Genomic DNA, 8,200 nt, shown 5'->3' with positions numbered 1-8,200 from the left:
TGCATTCCCTTGCAAACTATTATCAGTGACCATGGGATTATCCCTCTCCTAAACCATCTCTTTTATTTGTAGCCTACTCCTCATTGTAATCACATTCACTTGTTTAGGATTAGACTCAGTATGGCTAGGCAATGCTCCTTGTGGCCTTGTGTTCTATGATCCTATGATTTTACCTAACTACAACTCTAGATTTCTTATGAGTATTTATTGATGCTTTAACTCAGTTGCAAACTGTGCATGTTGAGCCTTCATGTCCACTGAAAACTGTTCTTGTTGATCCATAAACTACTTAAACATCTCTTTTATAGTACTATTTGAGGCAGTCGCCTGATTATTCTGAACTGGCTGTGGATTTGGTTGCACTGGTCCCTTATAATGATTTGTATTCTGTACCTAATTTCCACCCCATGAGAAATTAGGGTAGTTTCTCCAATTTGGATTATATATATTGCCAAAATTCTGTTGACCCTGATGATTTGCATTCCCCACGTAGTTGACTGAATCTGGATTAATAAAACATGCATCTGCTTTATGCTCACTGCTTTCACAAATTTCACACTATGAATATACCTGTTGAACTATATTTTTTGTGGTTGTTGGTTATGTTGTCCCCAACTTTAAGTTGTTAAGCTGAGTAGTCATATAGTTCCGCATTGTTGCAATCTGTGCTTGTAATGTAGTGAACTGATCAACCTCCGAAACCCCTGCAACCTTCTTGGGAGCATTCCTTGTATCTGCATGCCAATCAGGATTTCCTTGTGCAATTCGATTTAGCAAGGTATACAATTCTTCATATGTTTTATCCAAAGCTTGACCCCCTACTGCTGAATCCAAGAGAATCTTTGTATTAGACTCAAGGCCTTCTATAAATGTATGCACCAAAACATCATTCGATTGATGGTGATGAGGACAACTTTTGAGCATGCCCTTGAATCTCTCCCAAGCTTGGTAGAGATTTTCTCTATCTTTCTGTTGGAAACTCAATATCTTACTCCTTAATCATGCAGTTTTTTGAGATGGAAAAATTTGAATGAGAAACCTTCAAGCACATTCTTCCCATGTAGTAATGTATTGGTGTGGTTCAGCAAGTAGCCATCTCTTTGATTCACCCAGCAGAGAAAAGGGAAAGAGTGTCAATTTGACATAATAGGCATTCACATCTTTAGGAATATATGTGTCGCTTATCTCCACGAAGGTCTATAAGTGCTACTGCAAATCCTCGTGTGAAAGTCCCTAAGGTTCTGCTGCAGATCTTAATAATTGCACCATATTTTGTTTCAATTCCCATCGACCTCCTTGTTCAAGATTCATAATACTGTTAGTCACAAGGTGTGTAAGTGGGATTGCCACTTCTTGAACAGTTTTTTTGACTGGTTGAATAGAAACAGCTGGAACAGCAGGAGCTGGAATATTTCCAATATTTGGATCAGTAGCTATAGGATCACGTATTTCCACCATTGATCCCTATTAAGTGTAGTATTGAGCTCTTCGTCTCTGATGAATAATCACTTCTGGTTCTTCAAAGGGCTCTACTAACTCTTTATCCCTCGCCAGTCTAATGTTCAACTAAACCTATAAAAATTCAGCCACTAAGATCAAGTTGTTAACACTTAAACTTATGATCAAAAACCAAAAATTAAAGCAATTTACTAATTCTATTAGATCCTCGGCAATGACGCCAAAAACTTATTGCGTCTCTATGCATATGCAAGTGTACGTGATCGTGCAAGTAATATAATGACTTGGACAGTCAGATATCGCTCCCTTGAGGATCAATAAACTAGAAATTTATTAAATCTTCAGCTCAATACAATTGAGTATTAAGTGTTTGGTTGTATCAAGATTAAGATGATTGTGTAAATAAAATGTAAATTACTAAAAAAGAAATAATTAATGATGACTAAAGCAAAGTAAGTAACTGTTGTAATAAATAATGAAGACGACTCTAGGGTTGAGGTATTTTGAACAATCACACAATTCTAAATTCTTTTCATAGTCTAATTAGTTATCGGGTTGATGGTTCGCAAGGGTTATGCCACGATCCTGGTCTCCCGACCTCAAATCTTCTATCTATTAAATGTTGTAACTACAACTCCTGCAGAGTTACAACAAATTTTCTAGATTCATGAAGTTGTCTTTTTGCAAGTGAACCAAGTAAGGCTTCTAGGTATATCCCTATCCTAGATGCTAATTTAAACCCCTTATTTTATAAAAAAATAAGAACCTTGTTCCTTAATTTCTTCATTCTATCCTATGATTCTCCTCCCGGATTCAAATAGAAATATAAATTTATTCGAATGGTAGCCAACCATTAAAATAGTAAGCTCAAGAAATTAAGAACAACCCATATGATAATCCAAAAAGAAACTATAAATAAGAATAGTAAAGAGTACTCATGTTCTTAGCCTCAACCCCAGAAATAGGGTTTTTAGCAACTCATGTTTGAATTCATCATCCAAAATAAGTAACAAATCATACCCAAATCAATCCTTCAAATAAAAAAATTCAAAATAATGTTTACGAATCCTAAAAAAGAGAAATTATTGCTTTTCCGTAGCTGCTCTGCTTCACCAAAAAGTCCCCCATATTATCTTGGATTTTTCCTTTTATAGCAGGGACAAAACACTTAAAATATTTCCGATTTATCCACCTGGTGCATCGCGCCATGACTTCGATTGATATTTTTCATTAAAATCTAGTAGATCGTGGAGTTCAAGTATTCCCTGACAATTGTAAAATGCACCCTCACCGCAATGCGCCACTATCGCAATGAGACACTGGATTGGGACAATTACAAAATGATCATCCTCCGCAACATGCTAAACCTTCAGGTCACCAAATCTGATAAATAAAACTTCTCTGTGATGCGTTAGTTTTGCGAACCTTCACTGGAATTTGACCATTGCTATTTTGTTGATCTTCGCAACGGGGAGTATCTTCAAATGAGGATTCCTACTTTCTAGCTTCCCTTTTCAGCTTAACTTCAGTCCCTTGCATTCCTTCACCACTTCCATATCCTCGTTGTATCCAATTATGCACAATTCTTCATGATTGTGAACCTAAAAGTACTAATCATATCTAGTAGGCACAAAATAGAATAAAAGTTGAATTATACATAAAAATTCATACAAAATTTCTGGAACTAAGTCCAAATCTGGGTGCATATTGGTGCTTTGAGCATACAAATATGCGCAAAATCATGAGACAATAGAAGTAAATCATCATTGTATTGAAATTATATTAAGCACGATGGTGTAAAAGAATAAAGAACCCAGAGCTTTCATAAATATGTGCGCCATCAAAATGTTCATATTGCAAAGGCTTTGTGTGACCTCGGGGCAAGGGTAAATTTAATATCATATGCCATGTTTCATAATCTAGGGTTGGGAAACCAGCAAACTACCACTATAAAATTACTAATGATCGAGCGAACTGTTAATAAACCTATGTAGATACTTCATGATGTGCTAGTTAAAGTTAATCAGTTCATCTTCCTAGAAGACTGTGTGATCCTTGATTGTGAATTAGACTATAAAATCCCTATTGATAACGCTCAACTTACACTTCAATTTAGTACAAGGTGGTCGTCATCAATATATTTACCCAACATTTGGAGTTAAGGTTGAATCCACAGGGAACAATGTGAGTTGCAATTAAACTAATTTGAGACTATAGCTACAAGTTAAATTCAAACAGATGATACGAAAAGATAAAATGGGGGTTTTGGAGATTAGCCAATAAATTGTTGGTCGAGTTATGAAAAATCAGAATTATTTTTACTAGGGGTTTTGGTACTTTACAGATGCTAATAGTAGTTCAAGATTCTCTCAGTAGATAGGATAACAAGTTATCTTTATCGAAGTTATACCTAAATGTCTCTCAACCTACTTAAGCATTTAATTACCTAATCCTCTCAGACATAGGGAATTTATATTCATAGCCCAGATTTTACCTCAGGTTAATCAACCTTGTTACAGCGCTGATTATTAAATGGAGTATTTCCAAGTCCCTATTGATAATTCATTTCCCACTAAATTTGGTTTCTTTCTCAAGCAAATCAAAGTGGGTTTTATCTATTGTTTGCAACCAATAGACGTTAATTAAAACCTTAAAATTATCAAGAAATCCTACCACCTTTCAAATCCTGATCACTCAGCACTTTATCAAGCCCTAACCCTAGATCCCATAATTCAGGTTAATGGAATTTAGCCACTCATAATGCTAAAATTGAAACAACAAGTTGTATCCATGCTTTGAAAGTTAAAATTATCACAAGAAGAATAATAACTAGTGAATCACAAATTAGATCACAAAGGAAATCCCAAAATAATGATAATAATCTCTTCAAAGTATTTGCTTTTTCAAGTCAAGAAATTAGAGAGAGAAAATATCAAAGTATCGTCAAAACTCAATGTGTGGGCCTCTCCAAGAAAACCCTAAAGTAGGTTTTAAATAGTTCACCCTAAATAAGAAAACAAAATAATAAAATTTCAGAAATCCCTCGAATTAGGTGACGATATTTGTGATAGCCCATTAGGAGGCTGAAAACTTAACACAAATGTCGTCAACTCCTTCTTCAGTTTTGGCTCTTCTTGCTTAAGGCTGACGATAATCTTAATAACTTATCAGCTCCTTGACGACCTATCATAAAATATCGTCAAGGCTCTGCTTCAGCTCTTTTGTGTTGGCTTAGGCTGATGACATTCTTGATAGCTCATCAGACCCTTAAGGACCTATCAAAAAATATCATCACAACTTTCAACTTAGGCCAATTCTCTGTCTATTGCTGACGATGAAGCTGATAGCTTATTACGGGGCTGATGACTTATCACAAATGTCGTCAGCCACACTTTTCTTTAGATTTCTTCATATTTCAACTTCTTTGCTTTCATTCTTGTTGGTTCTCTATCATATTATCTTCTATTAAAAAATCAAACATAGAACAATCAAAAACAACAAAAGTTACTTAAAACTTTACAATTAGTCTTAGTTAAAAGCCTCAAATGTATTAGCATCTACTCATACATCACCTATTATCCTTGGAAGGCCATTTTAAGCCACTAAGAGAGTATTGGTGGATGTGGAGTGTGGCAAGATAAAATTCTACCTAAATAATGAAGAGATTTTTTTTAGTGTATGAAATTCCATGAAATAACTAATGAACTTGCCAGTAATTTGATGATCTATGTTATAGATGATGAGGTGTTAAATTATGTTGATGTGAATTTGGTGGATGACCCATTAGTGGGAGCCTTCTGGAATTGTGTAAGTGATAAAGTTGAAGCATTCGATAAAGTTGTTGCATCTTTAATGGGCTTCAGATCTTATACCAAGAACTCGTAAAGATGGATCTTAATCTAAATAATTGGGAGAGTCCTCCTGCAAAGCCATTCATCCTTAAGCCATCTCAAATTGACTTAAAGCTGTTACTACCCCAGTATGTATTCTTGGGTAATGGTAGAAATTTGCCTATCAATATTTCAAGTGATCTTGAGCCTCACCAAGTTGAGGCTTTGAAATTGGTAGTGAAAATTTTATTCGAATTGGATGGACAATTGCTGATATCATAAGCATAGCTCTCGGAATTTGTTCCTACAATATAAAACTAGAACAAGATCATGAACCAAGTGTGAAACATCAAAGGAGGCTAAATCAACCCATGCAAGAGGTGGTAAAGAAAGAAATTATAAAATGGCTTGATGGGGAGCCATCTACCCAATCTTCAATAGCACATGGGTGAGCCCAGTGCAATATGTTCCAATGAAATGTGGAATCACGATAGTAATTAATTAAAAATGACCTTTTTCCCATCCAACAAACCATGGGGTAGAGGGTGTGCATGGACCATTTCCCCATGACCTTTCTAGACTAAATGCTAGAGAGGTTGGATGGGTAAGGGTGGCATTACTTTTTAGATGATTATTCAGGATACAATCAAATTTGTGTTGCCCTGGAAGACCAAGAGAAGACAATATTCACTTGCCCCTATTGCACGTTCACATTCAAGTGGATGCCCTTTGGTTTGTGTAATGTACCAATAACATTCCAATAATGTATGTTATCAATCTTTAAGGTTATGGTTGAGGATTTGATAGAAGTCTTAATGGATGATTTTTCATTAGTGGAAAACTCATTTGAGTCATGCCTTGAGCATCTAAGCAAGGAACTTGAGAGATATGTGGAAGCCAACCCTATCCTTAATTAGGTAAATTATCATTTATGGTAAATGAGGGTATCATTTTATGACACAAAAACTCGAGAAAGGGTATACAAGTTGATTAAGCTAAGGTAGAGGCCATTGCCAAATTACCCCCTCCCACTTCCGCAAAAGGTGTTTGGAGTTTCCTTGGGCATGTCGGTTTCTATCAATGATTAATTAGGGATTTTTCCAAAATATCTCATCTAATGTGCAAACTCCTTGAAAAGGAGTTAAAATTTAATTTTGATGATGTATGTTTTAAGTCTCTTAGTTTCCTCAAGGATTTTCTTGTATCGGCTCCTATTATTGTGCCCCCAGATTTGGTATCTCCAACTGAAGTGACGCTTGATGCAAGCGAAATTGCATTGGGGGTGGTCTTGGATCAATGTAAAGAAAATTTATTTCATCCGATCTATTATGCAGCAAGATCTTGAATGATACTCAACGTAACTACATGGTTATAAAGCAAGAAATATTGGCGGTGGTTTTTGTTTTCAAGAAGTTTCACATCTATTTTTTGGGCATAAAAGAAGTGGTGCACACAGATTATGCCACCGTTAAATACCTTATGGAAAAGAAAAAAGATAATCCACTAAATTATATAATCTTGCTCTTGCAAGAATTTGATTTTGAGGTAAAGGATCGAAAGGGTTGCGAAAAGGCATGGTGAGATTGAGATTAATGATGCTTTTCCCGATGATCTAGTTATCTCAATCTCGAGAATAGTTGCACCATGGTTTGCCTACAACTCTAATTATGTGGTAAGTGGAGTACTCCCAAAGGATCTTAGCTATCCTCAAAGAAAGTGATTCTTATTTGATGCAAAAAAATATTTTTGGGATGAACCCTTCCTATTTTTGGAATGCATGGATAGTGTGATTAGGTGTTGTGTTATGGAAGTTGAAATGAAGGATATCCTTGAAGCATGTCACTCCTCACCTTTCGGTGGTCACCATGGGGGATTTGAACCACTGCCAAAGTTCTTCAATGTCATTATTATTTGCCTACCATTCATAGGGATACCATTGATTGGGTAAAAGCATGCCATCAATGTTAAATGCAAGGTGTCATCTCGAGAAGACATAAAATTCCCCTTAAATCTAATCTTGAAGTTGAACTTTTTGATGTGTGGGGAATTAATTTTAGGGGCCCTTTTGTAATCTCCTTTGGTAACAAGTATATATTGGTGATGGTTGATTATGTTTTGAAATGAGTAGAGGTTGTAGCACTTTTGAATAGCAAGAGCAAAAGTGTCACTTTCTTCTTGAAGAAATACATTTTTATAAGATTTGAAACACTATATTCCATCATAATTGATGGAGGCTCACACTTTTACAACCGGGTATTTAGGGCCCTTCTTGACAAATATAGGGTGAAACAAAAGGTTGCTACCCCATACCACCCCCAAAAATATGGCCAAGCCAATGTTTCCAATAGAGAAATGAAAGTTATACTTGAAAAGACAGTAATTGTGGGATGAACTAATTGGGCAAGGCAGCTTGATGAGGCACTTTGGACGTATAGGACAGCCTACAAAACCCTAATTGGTATGTCCCCCTACCAATTGGTGTTTGGGAAGGCATGCCACTTTCTCATCGATCTTTAGCATACAGCCTTGTGGGCATTGAAGAAGTTAAATATGAATCAGGAAGAAGCTTTCGAGTCATGGGTTACTAAAATTCATGAGTTGGAGGATTTCCGACACAAGGCCTATGAAATTTTTGCTTTGTATTAGGATAAAATTAAGAAATGGCATGATTTTAAGATACTAATGTGGAAATTTCATGTAGGCGATAGTGTACTTCTTTATAACTCTTATTTGAAGCTTTTTTTAGGAAAGCTTCATTCTAAGTGGTCGGGCCCCTTTGTGATTTTGAGTGTTTACCCTAGTAGTTTAATCGAATAAGAAGATCATGAAAAAATATGTTTTTAGTAAATGATCAAAGGGTGAAACACTACAATATAGGAGTCCCAGGAGCAGCCAAAGTAGAGATGGTACGT

At 35.8% G+C, this 8,200-nt stretch overlaps 1 non-coding gene across 1 annotated transcript; it reads left to right on the top strand.

Annotated features, from left to right (window-relative positions):
* The first annotated feature begins 895 nt into the window (after positions 1-895).
* Positions 896-1,002, top strand: LOC124899001. Its single transcript, XR_007056140.1, has one exon. It is a non-coding gene; the product is annotated as a small nucleolar RNA R71 (small nucleolar RNA).
* The last annotated feature ends 7,198 nt before the right edge of the window (positions 1,003-8,200 follow it).

Source organism: Capsicum annuum, chromosome 5 (genome assembly GCF_002878395.1).
Source record: "Capsicum annuum cultivar UCD-10X-F1 chromosome 5, UCD10Xv1.1, whole genome shotgun sequence".
NCBI lineage: Eukaryota > Viridiplantae > Streptophyta > Magnoliopsida > Solanales > Solanaceae > Capsicum > Capsicum annuum.
This window is presented reverse-complemented; position numbering and strand designations above follow the sequence as displayed.